Genomic DNA, 22464 nt, shown 5'->3' with positions numbered 1-22464 from the left:
TAGATAGATAGATAGATAGATAGATAGATAGATAGATAGATAGATAGGTGATGGATGCGAAGTAAATGCCAGGGAATCTCAGAGGTATCAGAAAAGATCTCATGTAGGAAGCTTGAGCTGAGGCTAGTGCTTTAGCTGAATTATGAAGGAGCTAAGCATACCAATGGCCAGAAAAGAGTGCTTTCTAGGCACCTGGGGAAGAGCTTCATTCAAAGGCAAGCATGACATAAAACATTTCATGTAAAGAACAAGGTCAGTGATGCTGGGTAGTAGAGTGGGGGAAGCAAGTCTGGAAAGGCAGGTAGAAGTTAGTTCAAGGCTTCAAATGCCAAACAGATGAGCTTGTATTTGATCCTAATGATGACACGGGGGCTCTAGAGCTCATCGAAGCCTGTGCTTCAGGAATATCACTTTAGCAGATGTGTGGAAGATGGAGAGGAGAAGAGAGAGATTAACTGAGGCAAGAAGATCAATTAGGAGCCTAGGCACAAGGCACTGAGGGTCTGAACTAAGGAGATGGTCACATGAGTAGAGAAACAAGAGAAGTGAGGGAGGCAAAATCTCCAAGACTCAGCAACCAATGGAATATGTGGGGTGAGACCAAGTGAGAACTCAAGGTTGATGGTAAGCTTAACAAACGAGGAGGCCAGAAGGATGGTGAGGACTGCTAATAACATCCCAGAAGTGGAGTGAGTCTGAGGAAAAGAAAATTAGTTGTATTTTGGATGAACTGAGTTTCAGATGCCTAAGAGACCCTGCATTAGAAATGACCAAAAGTCAGTTGGTGATGGGAGATGGGAAAAAAGTATGGAAAACTTCATAACATTTAGGAATGTCTGAAGATGGAATGGACGGGCATGGGGGAAGCGTGTGCCACGTTGCTGTTATCTTTCAAAAAGAATCTAAATGGCCACATTATAGAAGGAATTTTTGCTTCTGGCAAGGGGTTTGATAGGATGGCCTCCCTAGGAGGTATCGCTGGGACTCTGAAGCTTCAGCAGACACACTGAGTGAGGACCAGAGAGAAGAAGATACAGCTTTAGGAACTGTGATGCCCTGTTCTTACACAGCCAGCATCCACTGGCTGAGATCACAGAAAGTAGAGTGGGTCCAATTGGGTTTCCATTGTTATTCAAGATGATGATTTTTATTCCTGAGTATCATGTTTGGAACCTTCTTTCTCTTTGTCCCAGAAGCTAAAGTACAGATCTGACCCCCAGCACTTCTCCTAAAAGCAGAGCCCCAGAGGGAAGGGAAAACATCGAAGTTTGCAATCAGCCCATCATGCTATTAGTGAACTTGACTTTGGGAAACTGACAAAGCAACAGATGCTGGGACTAGTCCCTGTCATGCAAATACTGTAATGATGTTCAGTTGTCAGAAGCATTGATTTTCTGTGTTTAAAGAGACGAGCATTTCATTGGGGAATTCTGTGGACTTTTTTCCCTGATGTAGTGTCAAGGTGTGGAGGGGGGGAGAGGGGGAACCAGAGGTGGGCAAAGAGGGAGAACATAAACAAGGGAAACCCGAGAGAAGATCTGTGAAAGAAAATGATGAATGTTTAGTCTGTGCCTAACAGCCTGGAAAGAACATATGCAATCCATGAGGCTTCTCTTGGGGCTCATCATAGCCAGGGGAGGGTTTTCTCGGAGGTATGACATAGTCAGAAAGCATCTTACTCTCCTGTCAGGCTCTTTACTGGCCAGCCCAGACAGCAGGAAGCCCTGTCCTCCTGGCCTCACTGGGCATGGTACACTAGAATGAGCAAGTGGATATGAAATCAAAGGACCTCACTAAAAATGCTGCATCAGGCATTTGGTACCTGTGTGACTGTGACCAGCTATTCTCCTTGCCTCAGTTCTCTTCTCTGTAAAATGGGGATAATGACAGCACCTATCTCACAGGGTTGTCATGAGGATAAAATAAGATATTTGTGGCAAATTTAGCAAATCTTAAAGGACAAAAAATTCTGATTAATACTAGTTCACATAAATGTTCTTATTCTCTTTGAAGAAACTGAGATTCCAAGACATTGCTCTTTGTCCAAGGTAATGGAGATTAAGGGGCAAAACTGGGATTCAAATCTAGGTCTTTGGATGCTAAATGCATTGTTATTCCCACAATCCCACACTATATCTCAAGCATTTGGAGTCCCATATCTGGAAATCCATATTCAAATGTAAATACATATTTTCTAAAGCTCCCAAGCCAACTAGAAATGCTTTGGAAGTTACCCAAGAGTTTGGTTTATTCTTCCCACTAATAGTGCCATTAACCTGAATAACAAAAAGTCTTCATTTCTAGGCTTTCTCATTGTGGCTTGAGTATTTTTCTCCAGTTTTAAGAAACATTAACTCTCAAGATGGCTCCTCCAGCCCTCTTACACTTCCCATTGCTACTGGATCAAGTTCATCCAGACCCTCTTCATTTATATCTCACCTTCATTACCTTTCTATGGTACATAGGAATCACTTTGAAATGGATAACCTCTCCTCCTGCTCAGTCCTTATCCACAAAACCAGATCGATCTTCCTGAAGCAAAGTTTTGCTCAAATTTCTCAATTACCTCAAATTTCCATCAATGCCTCCCAGTTGTCTAGGAGATTAAATCCAGTCAGTCAAATGACCAGTAGTTGACGACTGAACAAGTAAGCCCTTACTATGTGCCAGTCACTGTACTAAGCATCTAGGGATATGAATACAAATAAAAACAAAAATTGTCTGCCATCAAGGAGTTTACAATCTAATGGGGAAAGATCACACACACAAAAAAAAAATGTTGAAAAGCAAGAGGGGAGGAGGGAAAAGAATGAGTGCTCCTAAAACTAAACTTTTTTAAATTTCTTCTTCCCAATTTCATGTGAAAACAATTCTCAACATTCTTTTCTTTTAATGTTGAGTTGCAGATTCTCTCCCAGTCTCCCTCCCTCCTCTACCCCCTCCTTGGGAAGGTAAACAATTTGATATGTCATACGTGTGCAGTCACGCAAAACATATTTCTGTATTATCCATGTTACAAAGAGAACAGAGACCCCCCCCCCAAAAAAAAGAGAGAAGAAAAGAAAAATAAAGGAAGTTTAAAAAGTATGCTTTGATCTGTATTCAGACTCCATCAGTTGTTTCTCTGGAGATGGATAGCATTTTTTATCCTAACTCCTTCAGAATTGTCTTGAATCATTGTATTGCTGATGTAAGTCATTCACAATTGATCATCGTACAATATTGCTATTACTGTGTGCAATGTTCTCCTGGGTCTTCTCACTTCACTTTGTATCAGTTCATATAAGTTTTCCCAAATTTTTAAAGCCATCCTCATTATTTCTTATAGCACAATAGTATTTCATCACAATCATACACTATAACTTGTTCAGTTATAGTATTCCCTGGTTGATGGGCACCCTTGTGATTTCTAATTTTTTTACCACCACAAAAGGAGTTACTATAAATATCTTTGGGCATCTAGGTCTTTTTCCCTTTTCTTTAATCTCTTTGGGATACAGACCTAGGAGTGGTATTGCTGCTATTCAAAGGGAACACACTATTTATAACCCTTTGAGCATAGCTCCAAACTACTCTCCAGAATGGATCAGTTCACAATTCCACCAACAATGCAGTGTCTTAATTTTTCCACATCCCCTCTGACATTCCCTGACACTAATCTTACAGTACCATACCATGCTGTTACTTGCTTCAGCTACATCATTAACATGAACCGTATTTTAAATCTCAATTGATCAATGAGTTTACTTTGTGTCTGCCAGGGCCTCTTTCTGCTTTTTCATTCTCATCAAAATTGCTTTTCTATGTGATTTCTGGATTTTAATTTTAAGAGTTTTCCATGATTCCTGAACTGATGTCTGTGGAATTTTAGTTTATAGTATACTTCTTACCCACCCTCTCTCTGAGTCCTTTGGAATCTGTTCTCCTAAATTTCAGATGCAGATCAGATCATGCCTGATTTTCTTTTTCTTTTCTATACCAAATTCAAAGAGAGACCTTCCCTCCAGGATATCTATTATTTCCACTCCAGCATCCAGTTTCTCCTTTTGATAAGAATCAGATCCAAAGGGGGCATTTCTCAGAGCTTTTCCAGGTAAGGGTTCTTTTACAGGCACAAGTTGGACGAGGGTTCCCTTCCAATTCTAAAATTATGTAATACTGCTTTTGAACTTTATTTTATGGGCAGTAGGGAACCACTGACAAAAAGGAAGCAGAAAAGTGACACAACTAAACGTCAATTCCCCTCACCTGTTTCTACAATTTAGTGAGTTCTATGTGGCACCAGAAAATAGACACAATTCTCTGACTGTAACTCGACCAATGCAAAGAAGAGCAGGCCTCTGGCTTTTCTTCATTTGGACCCTGTACCCTACCTAAGTAACCTGAGAGCAGTTTAGTGTCTTAACCATATAGACAATGGGAGGGACAACAAGTTGAGCCCAGAGGTGAACAGGAAGAGGTGGGCAAGCAAGATTACCATTAGGAAAGTGCAAAGCTCCTTTAATGACCCCAAGAGATGCATGGGAATAAGCAACCATATTTAATACAAGCATTATATTGGTAAAGCTGTAGCCAAACAGGGAGCACAAGTGTCTCTAAAGATTTGAAAACTGGAGGGTGGAGCCAAGATGGCAGAATAAAAGCAGAAACTGGATTAAATTCCCACTCCATCCACCTCCAATACCTGTAAAATATGACTCTAAACAAATTTTAGAGCTACAGAACCCACAAAGTGACAGAGAGAAACAAATCTCCCATTGAAGGCAGCCTGGCAGGCCAACAGGAAGGGTCTATCACACTGGATTGGGAGCCAGGCACAGTTCTGAGTGAGTTGTGCATACACAGACCCAGGGTGGCCCTGACCAGTGTCACAGACAGCCCAGAAAAGACTTCAGAAGAGTGAATCACCAGCAGCTATGGGGGTTTCCAGACTTTTCAATCCATAAATGCCAAAGAAAAAGTAAAAGGTCAATAGGTAACTCTGTTAGAACTGGGTGAAGAAGAGCACAGTCCAACACCTGTCTCTGGGGTGAGAGGTGGAGGAAACACAGCTGTCGCAGCTGCTGCTGTGTGGCGGCTCCCAGAGCTGGCCTGCAGATCGGGGGGGGGGGGGGCAAGCAACCATTCAGAGGGTAATCGTTCTTGCTTTGACATGCTTGGATCTGGGTTGCAGTCTTGGCTGGTGCTTCTGGGGTGAGGAACACCGGTGTGCCAGAGCTTGTGGTGGCTGTAGAGAGGGTGCCCTCCTCAGACCTCTGACAACATTCACAAAAGCCCTAGAAATTTGGGACACAGCTCTCTCCACTCTGGAAGTAGAGTTCTACCATAACAAAGAGCTCAAAAGTCAAGTAATTGGCTGGCAAGATGAGCAAGCAGAGGAAGCATAATCAGACCACAGAACCCTTTTTAGGGGACAAAAAAGATCAAATCATACAACCAGAAGAAGAAAACAAAGTCAAAACTCCTGCATCAAAAGCTTCCAAGAAAAATATGAAATGGTTACAGGCCATGGAGGAGCTCAAGAAGGATTTTGAAAATCAAGTAAGAGAAGTGGAGGGAAGATTGGGAAAAGAAATGAGAATGATGCAAGAAAATCATGAAAAGCGAGTCAACAGCCTGCTAAAGGAGACCCAAAAAATTACTGAAGAAAATAACAACTTTAAAAATAGACTAACTCAAATGGCAAAAGAGGCCCAAAAAGCCAATGAGGAGAAGAATGCCTTAAAAGGTCGAATTGGCCAGATGGAAAAGGAATTTAAAAACTCACTAAAGAGAATAATTACTTCAGAATTAGAATGTTGCAGATGAAAGCTAATGACTTTATGAAAAATAAAGATACTATAAAACAGTTCCAAACAAATGAAAAAATGGAAGGCAATATGAAATATCTCATTGGAAAAACTACCGACCTGGAAAATAGGTCCAGGAGAGATAATTTAAAAATTATTGGACTACCTGAAAGCCATGATCAAAAATAGAGCGTAGAAATCAACCTTCAAGAAATTCTCAAGGAAAAAATGCCCTGATATTCTAGAATCAGAGGGAAAAAATAGAAATTGAAAGAATTCACTTGCAAAAAAAGAAAGAAAACTTATTAAAGTTGAACTATTTACATTCCTACATGGAAAAACTATAAGTGTAACTCAATATCTTTAAAAAAGTTCCCCAAAATAAAACTCCTAGGAATATTATAGCCAAATTCCAGAGTTCCCAGGTCAAGGAAAAAATGTTACAAGCATCCAGAAAGAAACAATTTGAGTATTGTGGAAACACAATCAGGACAACACAAGATCTAGCAACTTCAATATTAAGGGATTGAAGGGGGTGGAATATAATATTCCAGAGGTCAAAGGAGCTAGGATTAACAAGAATCACCTACCCAGCAAAACTGAGTATAATGCTTCAGGGAGAAATATAGTCATTCAATGAAATAGAGAACTTTCAAGTATTCTTGATGAAAAAACCAAAGCTAAACAGAAAATTTGACTTTCAAATACAAGAAGCAAGAGAAGAATGAGAAGGTAAATAGGAAAAAGAAATTATAAAGAACTTATTAAAGTTGAACTATTTACATTCCTACATGGAAAAATGATAATTGTAACTCATGAGACTTTTCTCAGAATGAGGATCGTTGAAGGGAATATGTACATATATGTGTGTATGTGTGTGTATACATACATATATGTATTATAGGAAGGTACATTGTGTATCAATACATATGTGAATGTATGTATATGTATGTACATGAGTAAATACACAGAGGGGTGAGGATCAATTGAATATGAAGGAATGATATCTAAAAAATTTAAGAGATGAGAAAGGAATATGATGGGAGAAGGAGAAAGGAAGAAATAGAATAGGGTAAATTATCTAATATAAAAGACACAAGAGAAAACCGTTACAATGGAGGGGAAGAGCAGAAGGTGAAAGGGAATGGGTCAACCTTACTCTCATTGAATTTGGCTTAAGGTGGGAATAACATACACACTCAATTTGGTATCTTACCCTATAGGAAAGTAGGGGGCAACAGGACAAGAGGGGAGATAATAGAAGGTAGGGTAGATTGGGGAAGTGGGTAGTTAAAAGCAAACACTTTTGTAAAAGGACAGGGTCAAAGGAGAAAATAGCATGTCGGGTGTGGGATAGGATGGAGGGAAATATAGTTAGTCTTTCACAATATAACTACTAGGAGGGAAGAAGGGAAAGAATCTGGAAATCAAAATTTTAAAAATTAATGTTAAAAAAATTGTTTTCTACATGCAACTGGGAAATAAGATATATAGGCACTGGGGTATAAAAATCCATCTTGCCCTACTAGAAAGTTGTGGGGGGGAAAATAATGAAAAGCAGATTGGGAGAAGGGTTATTCAGTAGGCTCTATATCTTGGGGTGGGGATGGGAGAAAGATGGGAAGAAAATTTGCAACTCAAAATCTTGTGGAAATGAATGTTGAAAACTAAAAATAAATAAATAAAAGATTTTTTTGAAGGTTTGAAAACTAACTATCACACAAAGGGCAATAGAGAGGTATATGGTGGGTGTGAGCTGGCAACAAACACTAACCAGGAAAGAACTAGAAAGAACAAGAAGATGAGATGACATCATGAAAATGTGCAATAGGAAGAAAAAAGAGGCTCGTCATATATTGATGATCAAGGATGGTAGGGGAATACCTAGAGTTCTCCATCTGCATTCCTCTAGATATCAGGAGATAGCAAGGAAGGCCTCTGGCATGATGGTTGGACTCTTTGACAAACACATGGGAGGGCATGGACAAGAGTCTCTGAAAATGGGCAGACTTGGGTGGGTTGTGATCATCATCCCTGGAAGAGAACATTAAACTGATTTTATCACAGATCCATTTGTAACACCCAGGAAACTTCAATTTCACTGCTGAATGGGCACAATTGTCAGCCTTCGAGGGAATGTCACACTGGATGGTATACTGATCATGAGATTATAGATCTGAAGCTGTAAGGGACCTACGAATCTATCTAATCCAACTCCCCAATTTTGCAGATGGGGAAACTCAGGCCCAGAGGGGTTGAGTGACTTGACCAATATCACACATAGGTTCATAGGATCATAGATCTCAAAGGCCTTGGAAACTATCTAGACCAACTGTCTCATTTACACATGAAGGGACTGAGGTCAAGGGATGTAACATGCCCAAGGTCTCACAGGCAGCAAAGGTTAAAAATGAGGGAAAAGAGGGAAGAGATGACATGAATACCACCCAACAGCATCTTCTCTCAGGCAGGATATGAGACTGTGTAAGAAATCTATTATTAAAGCCCAGCACTGGAAGGCACTTTGCCACTTCTTAATTCTCTAAGTAGTCAAGAACACTCTAATTTAGCACCACAGAGAAGATGGATGTTCCAACATGGAAAAAGAAAAACATTAAAATGACTAAGAATAGAAATACTAGGGCAAGGAGAAATGAATAAGCATCCATTATATTTTAAAGGCAGCCCCCATAGGAAAGTTGAAAAGATCTTTATTATTAATGTCAAATATTCCTTTTTTTTGTTACACTCGTAAATCCTGCCAGAGAAATAGAGTGAAGTCAGCATAGATTTATATCCCCAAACCAAGGCAGAGCCTTCCCTAGATGCCCCCAGATAATCCAGTAGGTCATAAAACCCACAGATCTAATGAAGTCAACAGGTCATTGGTGCCGCATCAGAATTTAGATGACCCCCTTTTTAATTATCAAGGTCCAGCCTGGAATATAGATTATATCCCCCAGACATTCCTAAGGAGTCATTTCACTCTCATGATTTACAGACCTTGCCCAGAGTTTCTGCAGAGGATAACTTAACTCAGAGTTGGTTGGAAAGAAAGGTGAGGCTGGCATGGAAGTTTCATTGTTATTAAAAGTGGTTCAAGCAAATGCATCCTGGTACTTCTGAGCAGCTAGAACCCAGATAGAGTAGCAAAGTGGAATGCTTTCTAATAGGGATCATTAGGAAGGTATTAAATCAAATGAAAATGGTGGAATCGATTTCATTCATCCCTTTTCAATGATGCCTTTGGAGCTGGTCATATTGTTTTAAATTATTAATATCTTAATTCAACAATCATTCATTGGATCATAGTTGTTTTCTGAGAGGTCAGCTAGACCAATATCTTTGCATTACATTTGCTTCAAAAAGCATTTATTAAGCACTTACTATATGTCAGGCACTAATCTAGATATGGGAGATAAAAAATAAAGAATGAAACAATCATGATGATGATGAAGATGATTATGACACTATATAAACCACATTAGTAGATGAGCAATGTAGAGTGATAGAACATAGAACAATCACAGGATGGTGAAAAGTCTTTTCAATTTAGTCAAGAAATAGAATTTCAAATCCCATCTCTCATCGTTTACTATCTAGATGACCATGGACAATTTACCTAAGCTCACTGGGTGTCTTTTTCTTTGCCTGTTAAAGATAAAAGGATGGTGGTACTCTGGAAAGTCAGAGAAAAGATGAAGGCAAAGGGCTCATAGTGGCAGGGGAAGGGGCACAAGAATTCATAAAATGGCAAGAAAAAGAGAAGTTGAAGGCATCTAATCAAATTTTGCCTACTTTCAATTTTGTCCTTGGTTAATCACAATTATATGGTATGCTCAGTATTGGAGACCCCACCTACCAAATAGATCTCTCATCCAGACCAGCCATACAATTCTCTGAAGCAGGTAATGAGTTTTGTCACCATGTCTATTTCCCCAATAGAGTTGTCACATGTAAAGCTAAGCAATCAGGGGCAGCTAGGTGGCACAGTGAATAGAGCACCGGCCCTGGAGTCAGGAGGACCTAAGTCAAAATCTGATCTCAGACACTTAACATTTAACTAGACATGTGACTTTGGGCAAGTCACTTAATCCCAATTGCCCTCCCAAAAAAAAAAAAGCTAAGTCATCCCTGCTTCCCAATTCTCCTCACTACTGTAATGCTAATAGGATTTAAGGTCTTCCCCATCCATTAATAGACCTCATGGTGGAGCCCATTAAGGGAAGCTTGCTTAGGGGAGGCTTGCTTGTAGGAAGGCTTTCACACCTTTTGCTAATTTCTAATTAGGCACCAAGTCAAAGGGTTTGATGCCCTCTGGCTCTGAGAAGTGTACATATAATCTGAATTGGTATTTTGCTTTGGGGGCTCACTTATGAGAAGGATCTTGGGGTTCCCTGGTCGAGATTCTGAGTGGCCCCATGTTCAGAACTCCCCAAGTGCTCAGATGTAAAGGCTCTCTCCATCCAGGGATGTATGTAAAGTGTATAGTTGATTCAAGCAGTCAGAACCCTGTCTGTTGGTCCTTATTTCTCTGCTTATATTTTCTCTGAAGTTCAGAGTGCTGACTTTTCCCCTGAACTAGTGAATGTAATTAAGAAAGATTGTTGACAATTGTTGACAGCTATCTTTCCTAGTAGAGCAGATCTAAGAACCTGTGTCAGCAGCCATCCTGGGTATGACAGTGTGGTTGCCACGATAACAACCTGAGACCTTCGCTGATTCAGGTATCACTCCCTACCAGGCAGTCCAGTTCTGGACTGTTCAAATTGCTAATCAAGTCTTCCTTACAACTCAATGAAATCCACTCCTTGGCAATATAAACCAAGTGTTCTTCCTAGTCCTGTACTCAAGGGCCAAACAGAGCACACATCTTCCTTCTCCCCATTACAGCTTGTCAAGTGGTAAAGAGAGTTATAACGCCCCCCTAAATTTCTCCTCAAAGCTCAATACCCCTGTCCCTTAGAGGATTCGCTTGTACAATAGCTACACTCCTCTGGCTTACCTCATACTCTCCATTTAACTTTATGTTTCTCTAGCTTTCTCAATATTATCACCCACTCTCTAATCCTTTCTTTTCACAGAGAAATTTAATTGGATTCAACAAGGATATATTAAGTGTTTACTACATGCAAAGCAAAGAGACAGCATGACATAGTGGATGGAGAGGCGACCTCTGAGCCACAAAGACCTGAGTTCAAGTCCCAACTCTGGCATATCCTGGACAATTCAATTACCTTCTCTAACCCCAACTGACTTGCTTTAGTACAAGGAGGACTTTCACTGGGAATTCTCAGACTTTATTTAAAAAATAATACTAGGTAACAGTGCTTACCTTCAAGGAGATTACTATTTACTTGGAGTGTGTGGGGGGGGAGGGGAGGGTGGAGAGAGAGAGACAGAGGGAGAGAGACAGAGACAGAGACAAATAGAGACAGAGAGACATAGATAGCAACAGAGAGACAGAGACAGAGGTAGAGAGAGAGACAGAGAAAGAGACAGAGAGACAGAGAGAGACAGAGACAGAGAGAATGAATAAAAGACACAGACAAATGAAATGGCAGGTAACTCCTGACTCCAAAACCAGTGCTTTATCCTCTATACCGCCCAGCCTCTCCAAACCTTTCAGATCATTCTCCTCCTCTGGCTCCTCACATCCTCCCCCACCTTTAAGGCAGGTGACCAACCAAGGTATTGTTCTTGACCTTCTCCTTTGGATTCATCCCCCCTCCCCACAGCTCTAAGCCCACATGGCCACCTTCCTTCAGGAATTTCGACCCAGGAGGTCCAGTTGGCACTTCATGCTCATCATATCCAAAACCAAGCAGCCTAATTGGGCTAAGTGCCCAGTGATTGGCCCAGAGAGAAAGGATTATGAGAGTTAACAGGAGAGTACTGATCTTGGCTAATCATCATGAGTAGGATTGTGGAAAGCGTGAAGAAGGTAATAGACCACAGACTGCAGAGCTGGAAGATTTTGTAGTTCCTCAGGTCTATGCCCCTATTACACCAATGAGGAAACTGAGTCCAGAGAGGCTAAGCTCAGGGTCATTCCAGCAGTAAACAAATGAGGCAAGATTTGGAATCAAATCTCCCTGATTCCAGTAGGGATGGGCATTCTGGGCAAGGGAAATAGAAAACAAGGAAACATTTAAAGATGAAAAACTGAGAGAAAATGGTTTATTCAACAGATATATGCATTAGCTAAAGAAGGTTAAAAAATTCAAATAGGGTCATTATTGTTCAGTCATGTTTGACTCTTCATCCCTCCATTTAAGGTTTTCTTGACAGAGATACTGGAGTGGTTTGCTATTTCCTTCTCCAGCTCATTTTATAGATGAGGAAATTAAGGTAAACAGAGTAAAGTGACTTGCTCAGGGTCACATAGCTAGTAAGTGTCTGAGGTCAGATTTGGACTCAGGAAGATGAGTCTTCCTGACTTCAGGTCCAGCATTCTGTGGACTGTACCACCTAACTTCCCCTTGAATAGGGTAGAGGATCTTAATTATAATTCCCTAAGAAGCCTATGGATAAATTTCAGGGGGCCTATGGACTTGAATGAGAAAAAAATAATCTTATTTTCATTAACCTCTAACTAAAATTTAGCATTTCCTTTAATCACATAAAAACATTATTCTGAGAATAGGTCCCTAGGTTTCACCAAGCATCCAAAGAGGTCCATGGCACAAAAAAAGGCTAAGAACCCCTGAAATGGGACCTTAGAGAAGCCATAACTAGGGTGTGGAAGCAGAGTTTTGACACAGAGTGCTGAAATTTACAGGGTACCTTCTACTGTGTAAAACCAAGTGAGCTTAGCTCATGATTGGCAAAAAACTGTTGGATCAAAGTTACCAGTTGATGCTTGGAATTTTGTAGTATACTAGAATCTCTCCTCACCCTGATCAATTAAATTGTTCTCTGTTTAAGTATAACTAGCTATGGCTGAGAAATTTCGCATCTAGCTCCTTGGACTCCAAGTTCAATGCTCTTTCTTCTAACTCATTGCTTCTCTCTGTTCACTAGTCCTGGAGGCTGAGTTTTCAGCAGCTGAGTGAAAGGTGCCCCTCCACTGTCCTGGAAAATTGAGTCTAGGTCCCCTTTCTAACACATACACATACCATACATGTACATACCCACTCATGTGTTCACACATACACATGTGCACATGCCCATGATGTGTGTGCATGCACACAATGCATCCACAAACACACATTGTGTACATACACACAGAGCCTCAATGTAGCCCCGCAGGATAGATGGTCACTCACCCACTGGGTTAATTCTGACCAGACAGGTGTAACAGGGACTACACCTGAGCTGCAGAAGTGGGCTTTAGCAGCCTTGGAGGGAGAGGGGTCTCTGGTGGCGACAGGTCCCCAGCACTGCAATGAAAGATGAACCCGGACCCAAAGGAAAGGATTAAAGAGGCTCCCTGGACACTGGAGGATGGGGAGGCCTGGGGCTCAGCTGCAGGCTGAGACCTGAAAGATGCCTTTGTTTGGCCCCAGGTGAGCTTCTGGGGGAACGTGCTCCTCCAGCCTTCACCTGGGGAGAAGGATGAGGACAATGGGCCCCTTCATCCAGGCAGGCCTGCCTGCTCCTCTAAGGTTGCCTTCCAGTGCAGTCCCCTTCTTCGGTTGCCTGGATCGAGATCATTTCCCCACCTGCCCCCTTTGCCCTCATCTCCAACCTTCACCTCTGCCCCCCAGCTCTTGTTCGGAAAGGCAGAGAAGAATTGGGTATTCCCGAGCTAAGATTCAATGGCAGAGCTGAAAAATCATGTCACGCTCGAGTGAGAAACTCCTGCTTCATCGTTGGCTCTCACACAATGGCGTCTCTGTGCACAGCCTTTCCTACTAATGACTGAAGCTGCCTCCAAAAGCCAGGTGGCTCCGTAGAGAACATCCTGGATCCTGAGACCCAGTGCTAGGGTTCAAGAAACTACTCAGCCACCTCTATTAGCAAAGTGACCCTGGGCTGATCATTTTCCCACCTGCCATCCTCCGATTCTTCATCTACAGAATGAAGGAGCTGAGTTAGATGACCTCAGAATTCCCTTCCAGCTCTGAAAGACCCCCCCCCTCCTTAAGTCTTTCTCAGCTCCGACATTCACAACTCTAGCAATGATAGAACGGTCTCAAATGAAGGTGGCAAAACAACAAAAAACAAGCCTAGGCCCAGAGAAGAGGCATGAGAAGAAACCTCCCTCCCTCCATTGCAGAGGATTTAGAACATTGCATGTATTGTCTGAGATTCATAGATGATAAATAGATAAGATAGATGGATAGATGGACGGATGGATGGATGGATGGATGGATGGATGGATGGATGGATGGATGGATGGATGGATGGATGGATGGGTGGACAGATAGATAGATAGCCAGACAGATAATAGAGATTGGTTTTTCCAATAGGACAGAGAATGTCAAAGTTGGAAGGGACTTGAGAACAGGGAAATGTCAGGCCTAGGAGGGATCTTGGAATAGAAAATGTCAGGGCTGAAAAGAACTTTAGAGAAAAAAAATGTGAGGGCCAAAAGTTAGGACTTTGATGACCAAGGAAACTGTTGGTGTGTAAATATGGACTTTGCCATTTACTCCTTCTATAGCCTTGGGAAGACTTCTTGTGCTTCCTAGGCCTCAGTTTCCTCACCTGTGACCTTTTCGGGGTTCTTCTTAGCTTAAGATCTACTTCAACTCCATGGCCTTAAGCTATAGAGACTTTTTAATGTTAATTTGCCTTTATCAAATACTTCACAATTTATCAACTTCATAGTTTGTATTTTTTTTTTAAATATACCTGGGTACGGGTGGCTAGGTGGTACAGTGAATAGAGCACTGGCCCTGGAGTCAGGAGAACCTGAGTTCAATTCCGGCCTCAGACACTTAACACAAAAACTAGCCATGTGACCTTGGGTGAGTCATTTAACCCCAATTGCCCTCCCAAAAAAAGCAAAACTATATACATGTATACCTGGGTATGAGGTGGGTGGTGAAGGTCTTATGATCTCCATTTTTCAGGAGAAGGAAATGAAGCTCAGAAAGGTGGATGAGGGACATACTTGGAGTACCACAGACAGTGCTAAACTCAGAAATGGAACCCAGGCCTTTAGGATCTAAGTCTGTTGCCTTTCCCCTTTGTGCCATTTTGAAAGGACCTTCCTTTTTGCTCCATTTAATCACTTGGTCCTTGGGTCCTGAAACCCACATGGTTTGCCATTATTCCAAGAATAAGTCCAAATATTGGGTTGCAAAGAGATGAAATTTCAGAATAATTTGAATCCAATGGCTCCTGACTAGCACATTGCTCTGGTGAAGGTCAGCCCTCATACCCACAGGGGTCTTCCTGCCAGGTGTCTGTGTCATGTTTCCAAGACTTGGCACACACACACAGCTCAGGTTTAGGAGTCCTGAGGACTGTTCATGCTTCCTTATTATATGTTATTAGATGGTGCAATCAGGCAAAAGTCTATAGACTCAGAAGAACCATCTAACCCCACCCTATGTGAAGCTTTCTTTTCTGTGACAACCTCCCTGACAAGTGGTTAAACAGCCTTTGCTTGCACAAGGCCAGTGATGAAGAACTCACTACCTCATAGAGCAGTCTACTGCATTTTAAATTAGCTGCATCTGTTAGAGCTCCCTCAAGCTGACCCAAAATCTCTCTCCTTATACTTTATACCGAAGCCCTTTGAAAGTGTCTAATACCAAAATTGATGTTCAAGTAACAATCAGTATCACCAAGTCACAGATCCACAGACTTTAAGTAAGGGAACTCAAGAAGGTTGTGTGTGTGTGTGTGTGTGTGTGTGCATGTGTGTGTGCGCATATATGAGTTTCACGAAATCAACCTGATACTCGCTTCTTTGAAAATATCAATCACGTCTTGTGCTCCTGTCCTCTGGGGACAAACAGAATCAATCAAACCCCTTCTTCACATAATAGCCCTTGAAATACTTGAAGATGCTTTGTCCAGGCAAACATAACTTATTCCTTCAAGCTGTCTTCACTACCGGCACCATCTCAGTTCATGTCCGGACCTTCTCGGTCATTCTTAGCCTGTGACAGGCAGAACTGACTACAGCACTCCAGCTGTGGTCTGTCCAGGGCAGCGGGCAGAGGGACCATCACCTCCCCATTCTTAGAAGTCGTCTCTCAACATGACCAAGACTGAAGTAGGTCTTCGGGCCTCAGACCTCTTCTGTGGAGAGGTTACACTAAACACTAAAACGCCTTGACTGGTTTGTCCAGATGAACTGGTGTCTTATCATTCCTTCTCTGAAGCTGATTATTTGAAACAAGAAGATGAGACATTTTCCCTACTGAAGCCCCTATAATTCCCTCCTAAATTCCTTCTTAGATTCAGGCTGAGGTGCTAATCTGTCAAGATCCTTTCAGATCCTGCCGCTGTCCACCTTGCTGACTCCTCTCCAGCTTTGGATCAATTACAAATTTGACAAAGGCGACGTATATTTGGTTATATTCAATGATAAAACATGTCAAACAGCCCAGGGCCAAGGACAGATCCCTGCAGGCCTCCTATGTGGACCTCCTACCATGTTGATGATGAACCAGTAAAGACAATTTTCTTTTTTAATGCAGCTATTGCAGAGTCCTAAATCTCTCTCTGATCTGATCAAGTTGAAAGAGCACTGAATAAATCTTAGACATGCCTGAGGAGAATCATGCATTTGGAAGGGACCTTAGCAGCCGCCTAGTCCCCTGTCCAATGCAATCCTGGGTTCAAATCCCACCCCAGACACTTAGGAGCTGTGAGATCACAGACAGACCATCACATTCCTCAACTCCAGTTTCCTCATCTACAAAATAATAATAATAATAATAATAACTGCTTGAGTTGAGCCTTTACATTGGTGCCCAATTCTTCCTGAACCTACAATAAGTGTTAGCCCAGTGCCAAAGGTTGTTCTGTGGATGAAAAGAGAAGGGAATCAAAACCCTTTCTAAACTTTAATGTGCTCTACAGGGGGAGAGGGTCAGCCTTGTGTGTGTGTCAAAGACTCCTTTGGTAATCTAATGAAGGCTAGGGGCTACTTCTTAGAATGATGCCTTGTTCATTAGTCATTTTTTCATGCCTCTTTGTAATCCTATTTGGGGTTTTCTTGACAAAGACATTGGAGTGGTTTGCCTTTTCCTTCTCCAGCCAATTTTACAGATGAGGCAACTGAGGCAAACAAGGTTAAGTGACTTTCCCAGGATCACACAACTTTTAAGTACCTGATGCTGGATTTGAACTCAGGTTTTCCTGACTCCAGCCCTGGTGTTCTATTTATTTTGCCACCTAGCTGTTCCACCCACCCCATCTTCTTATAAAGATGTGTATAAATGCTTTAAATAAGCTACAAAGAATTAGAAAACAAACCACTTATACTGAATTATCTTAATATAGACAAATAAGTTCATGGACTCTTGGTTAAGAGCCCCTATACAAAATAAAGGCCTAAGATGGTGCTCTATAATCAGTCACCTTTACAATATAGCTGAGAGATGATCACCCAGACACTACTAGGGTCCCCCCAGGATACATTTACAGGGAGTTTATCACTTTGTGAATAAGCTCATTCTTTCTTGGATAGCTCTAACTTCCAGGCAGTTTATTCTTCTAGCTAGCTCAGTCCCTAAAATATGCTCATTTATGCCTAATTCCTTGACAGATAAACCGAGCCCCTTGCATGGCTGTCTCTGGCATCAGGCCTCACAGCTCCTCTTCACCATCTAGGATGCTTTGAAAAGGCTTGACTTGGTTGTTCCCTCAAGGAGTTAACAACATGCTGCCCTCCAACCCACACCACCCCCACCCCAAGCCACTCCAACTGGGCAGGACAACAAAAGAGGTTTGACATGAGATTGTGTCTGCAAAACTCATCACTGTTATAAGAACCTGGCAGTGGGGGTTTTCCATGTCTCCTTGACTCATTCATCTGCCAAGGCCCTTTTGACAACAGAGGGGAAAGCCTCTCCATTAATAAGAGGATGTAAGTAATGGCTAAGGTCCTTCTCTGCCCAAGCTGGGCCCTCACCAGGCACACATGTCAAAATAAAGGAACTCACGCCTCATTGAAATGCATTGTCATTTTCTGCAGCATATGTTACTTTTCCATAAAATCTTTCGCCTCGCCAGAAGCAAAGGGACTGCCCATAAAAATAAATTAAACCAGACAATGTCTGGGAAAGTTTAGAGAGGAAAAACTGCTCCAAGACACACCGGGCTTCTGTAGCAGCTTCTCAGGGGCTGTGAACAGAGGGGCCCAGGAGGTTCATTCTGCAAGCGATGAGATGCTCTTATGGCTTTAGAGAATACTGGGAGGGGCTATCCCGTCAGTTATCACAGCTTCTAATGATCCCAGGAAGAAAAGCTCACAAATTTAGAAGGAACCATGGGAATCCATTTAGTTCAAACTACCCCTGAGCAATAATGGCCTTATAACTTTAGTCAAGACCCTACCAACATGGCACCTTCTTTCTAAGGTAGCTCATTCTACCTAAGGATAAATCTGATCAACCAGCAGGTTTATCCTGACATAGAGCCAAACCTACCTCTCATAATTCTATCCTCTACATCCAAGTGAAACAAGTCTACTCTCTTTTCCTAGTGACAATAATCACAATTCAAGGAAATTTAGCTGTTTTATATGATAAGAGCTAACATTTATAAGTGCCAGGCACTTTTATACATTTTATAGTTATATAATTTTATAAATAATTATTTTGTAATTATTATCTCATTTGATGCTATCCTCGTTTTATAGATGAGGAAACTGAGGCAAACAGAGGTTAAGTAACTGGCCTAGGGTTACACTACTAATAAGGATGAGGCCAGATTTCAACCCAGGTCTATCCTGACTCCAGACCCAGAGCTCTGTCTACTGGACCACCTACATAACTCCTCAAATCCCTGAAAATACTTGAATGTGGCTCTTTAAAATGCCCTGTTCCCTCTTTCCTGTACCCTCACCCCAGATTTCTCATCTCCTCTTTAAACATCTCCAGTGCCTTCAGCAGTCATATGGCACAGGCTCGAAGTCCTTTGCCAAAATGGGTACTCTCCTCTGGATGTTCTCAAGCTTCTACATTATCAGGTCCTCATGATACACCTATCAGGCAAGTATAATTACACCCATTTTACTAAAGGACAAATCAAGGCTCAGTAGCAAACACAATAGAGAGCAAAGCCAGCACTCGGTCTTAGAGCTCCTGCCTCCAAATTCACGGCTTCCTTCCTATGCCTTTCCAGCCATCTCCTCATTGGTAGTTTCTATGTTGCTCTGTTTTCCAATTGGTTTATCTCTATTTATTTAATCTTTCTGCTTAGAGTGTCCACTTGGAATTCCTAGCTCCCTGGAAGGCTCAGTCAGGACGCTGCCTTCAGTAGAGGACATTCCCTGATCTCTGAAACTGTGAGTGCCTGGAATTCCTTTGTATCTCTTTTGTATGGACTTATTTGTGTTCCCATCAGTGGTCACCTTCACCCACCAGAATCAAAGTCCCTTGAGGGCAGGAACTTTTTCATTGTTGCTTTGCTTTCTACCCTCAGCACTTGGCACCAGACACATAGAAGTCACTGAATAAAGGCTTGTTGAATTCTGCTTATACACAAGTAGACCAGAACAAGTCTGCCCTTTGCTTCAAGTCCTTTTGGTGACTGCACCAGGGCAAATAAGACTCTACCCTGTGGCATCCTCTCCTCTGTGTGTCGACAGGAAAAGAACATGGATAAGAAAAGTGGGAGACCGAGGCAGGATGAGAAAAATGGTTTAAGATGCGTTTATTTCCTCCGGGAGGGGGCTACATGGGAGTGTCAGCCTACAGGTACTGGAGCAGGAGGCCAGCTACCGGAGCCTGCTTCCCATAACCTTTGAAACTTGGGACAGGACGCCTTGCCTAGCTAAGCCTCCACCAAATAAGGGAGTTAGACTGAATGATTTCTAAAGTCTCTTCCCCCCTAAATCTTGTGATCCCAGGAACCCTGCTCATCTGAATTGGTAACTGCTCCATTCCTAAGCCATTGTTCTTGCTCTCAAAGAGGTCCAGTGACATCATGAGGGTGACGTCTTGACTTGGGTGTGACTTGGTTTTAAGTGAGGCAGAGCTGGGCAGAGTCATAAGCTTCACTCTCTCCTCCAGGAGTCAAAGTCCAGAGGAGGGCTTGACACCTATGCCTATTTCTCCACTCTTGGACCTAGGATGCCACCATCACTAGGAGGAAGGAGATGGAGAATGAGGTGGGGATCTGGATTCTGCCTCCTGCAAGGAGAGAGACAGCTCTGGGAAGAGCCCAGGATGTGACATTCGTTCTATTCAGTGAGAATCCGCTGACTGATAGGCAATGTGGAGTAGTGGTTAGAGAGCTGATCTCTAGTCACAGAGAGCTGGATTCCAGATACCCAGTGGCCAAGTGCCTTGGAGCCATTCTTGGAACCTCTGTGTGCCCACAAGCAACTCCCTAAAGCTGTACGCTGTAGAACAAGTGCAGATCTGCAGGGGTCAAGAAAACACCCTCATCAGCAGCGCCCCGTATTAATTGGATCACTGGTCCAGTCTCAACTGGGTCTCATGTGTCAGGTGCTTTTCCAAGCACCAAGATCATAATAAGAAAAACAAAACTTGTTCTGTCCTCAAGGACCTTCCATTCTACCAAACATACAAGAGAGGACATATGGAACTATGCAAAGTAATTTCAAGAGGGAGGGAATGTTAACACCTAGGGAAGCACCAGGAATGGGGGGGAGGGGATGGCACCTGGGCACTGCCCTAAAGGAAGCCAATGATTCTAAGGCATGCCTCGGAGGAATCAGACTACAAAGAGGAGCCAAGAAAAGAATTGAATCCAATAATTGCGGGGTTCCAGGAGAACCACCTGAGAAAACCAATAAGATCCTCTGATTCCTGCCACAATCTACTTTGTTGGTTATATTATTCGCCTCGATAGGTTGCCCTGTGGCATCCTTAGTAAGCTCCTCCTTCATACATATGCTCCTAAAAATAACATTTTGTGTCATTTTCAGGGAACACAGAGTGGGGCAAGTCTGTGTGGTCCACACCTCAGGCTGAGCTTAGGGCTAGAGATCCAATACGGAGAGGAGAGGTGGTACCTTTCAGAAACCAGTAGAGGGTGCAAGTGAGCCAAGTCCTAGGGTATGCTAGAGAAAAGAAGTTGATGTCTAGGTCTGGAGACTGAAAGGGGCCTTGGCAATGATCGAGTCCAGCCCCTTCATTTCACAGGTAAGAAAACTAAGGCCTAACCAGAAGCCAGAAGTGCCTAAGTTCACACAGGAAGAAAGTGGGGGATCAAGGCTCTGAAGCATGATCTTCCATATTCTCCCATTTATCCCATGCCTCCTTGATTCCCAGAGCTTGGCTAAATCCCTGCTCATAGGCAGTGGGTCAAGGAGGCTAGTGGCATGCTGGATCCTGCTACATGAATGTCTTGCCACCCTCTCTAACTCAAGATGACTAAATGGAGCTTCTTATCTTCCCTCCAAATCAAGTCCCTCCCCTATGGCTTCCCTCCATTGGTCATTGATATCATCTTTCTCTTCTTCATTCAGACTCAACCATTGGTCTTTGCCTTTTTCTTCATTCTCTACATATACCTATGAGCAAGCCCTGAAGAGTCTTCCTTCATGATGTCTCTTTTATCTGGATCATTCTTTCCATTCCCTTTTATGCCAAACTACTACAGGCCCTTATATAGCCCTTCCTAAACTATTGGAATAGTCTTTGATGGAGGCAGCATTCACTGGCCCAAAGTCAAAGGACCTGAGTTCAAATCCCAACTCTGATGTTTTCTATCAGTATTCCACTGGGCAAATCACTTAACCTATTTGAAGCTCAGGTTTCTTGGTTGTAAAATGAGTTTGTTGTCTCAACAATGTAAGGATCTAAGACAACTTCAAAAGGCTCACAATGGAAAGTGCTCTCCAAATCCAGAGAAAGAGCTTTGGAGTCCGAACACAGGCAGAGGCAGACTATTGGCTCTCCTTTTCTTTTGTTGTTCTGTTTCTTCTTTCTCATGCTTCTTCCCATTCCTTCTAATTCTTCTTTACATCATGACTCGTGAAAATACATTTAGTATGAATGTGTATGTAACCTCTATCAACTGCATGCATCTTGGGGAGGGGGAGGAGAGAGAAGGGGGGGGAATTTAAAACTAAAAAATCTTAGGAAGCGAATATTGAAAATGAAAAGTTAATTAATTATATTAAAGCAATAAACTAAAATGAGAATTAAGAAATTAAAAAGTAAAATGAGTGAGTTGGACCAGATAGCTGCTGAAGTCCTTGCTGGTTTTAGATCTCTGATCATCTCATCTGCTCTTCCTGCCTCCAGTCCCTTCCTGTCCAATCCATCTTACCCATTACCACAAGAAAAATCTTCCCAAAGCTCATCTTTGATCATATCACAATTCAATCAATAAGAACTTATTTATCACCATACAGCAGGCTCTGAGTTCACATTACCCTATAGGATAAAGTCCAGATGTCTTAATCTTCTATTCCAGGCTTTCCATAATCTTTTCCCTTCCCAATTCTTCAGGTCTCAGTTTGACTAAGGCAACACCCATTCAGTGATGAAGGGCAGAGAATGGTCTCTTTACCTAGTCAAAACGAAGAAGAAGAAGAAGAAGAAGAAGAAGAAGAAGAAGAAGAAGAAGA

The 22464-nt window shown here is 42.2% G+C and overlaps 1 long non-coding RNA gene across 1 annotated transcript in view; it reads left to right on the top strand.

Moving 5' to 3' along the window:
• LOC138164797 (uncharacterized) overlaps window positions 1-22464 on the top strand; it is a 36839-nt gene that overhangs the window by 14296 nt on the left and 79 nt on the right. The window contains exons 2-3 of the long non-coding RNA XR_011169185.1: window positions 19122-19206; window positions 22346-22464. The exon at window positions 22346-22464 is cut by the window's right edge and continues 79 nt beyond it. This is a non-coding gene — a long non-coding RNA (uncharacterized lncRNA). The remainder of the gene's footprint in view (window positions 1-19121; window positions 19207-22345) is intronic.

This window comes from Petaurus breviceps, unplaced genomic scaffold (genome assembly GCF_028583685.1).
Source record: "Petaurus breviceps papuanus isolate PSGF00001 unplaced genomic scaffold, PetGlider_PUasm1.0 207, whole genome shotgun sequence".
Taxonomy (NCBI): domain Eukaryota; kingdom Metazoa; phylum Chordata; class Mammalia; order Diprotodontia; family Petauridae; genus Petaurus; species Petaurus breviceps.
The sequence above is the reverse complement of the archived record's forward strand: the minus strand, read 5'-3'. Positions and strand labels throughout refer to the sequence as shown.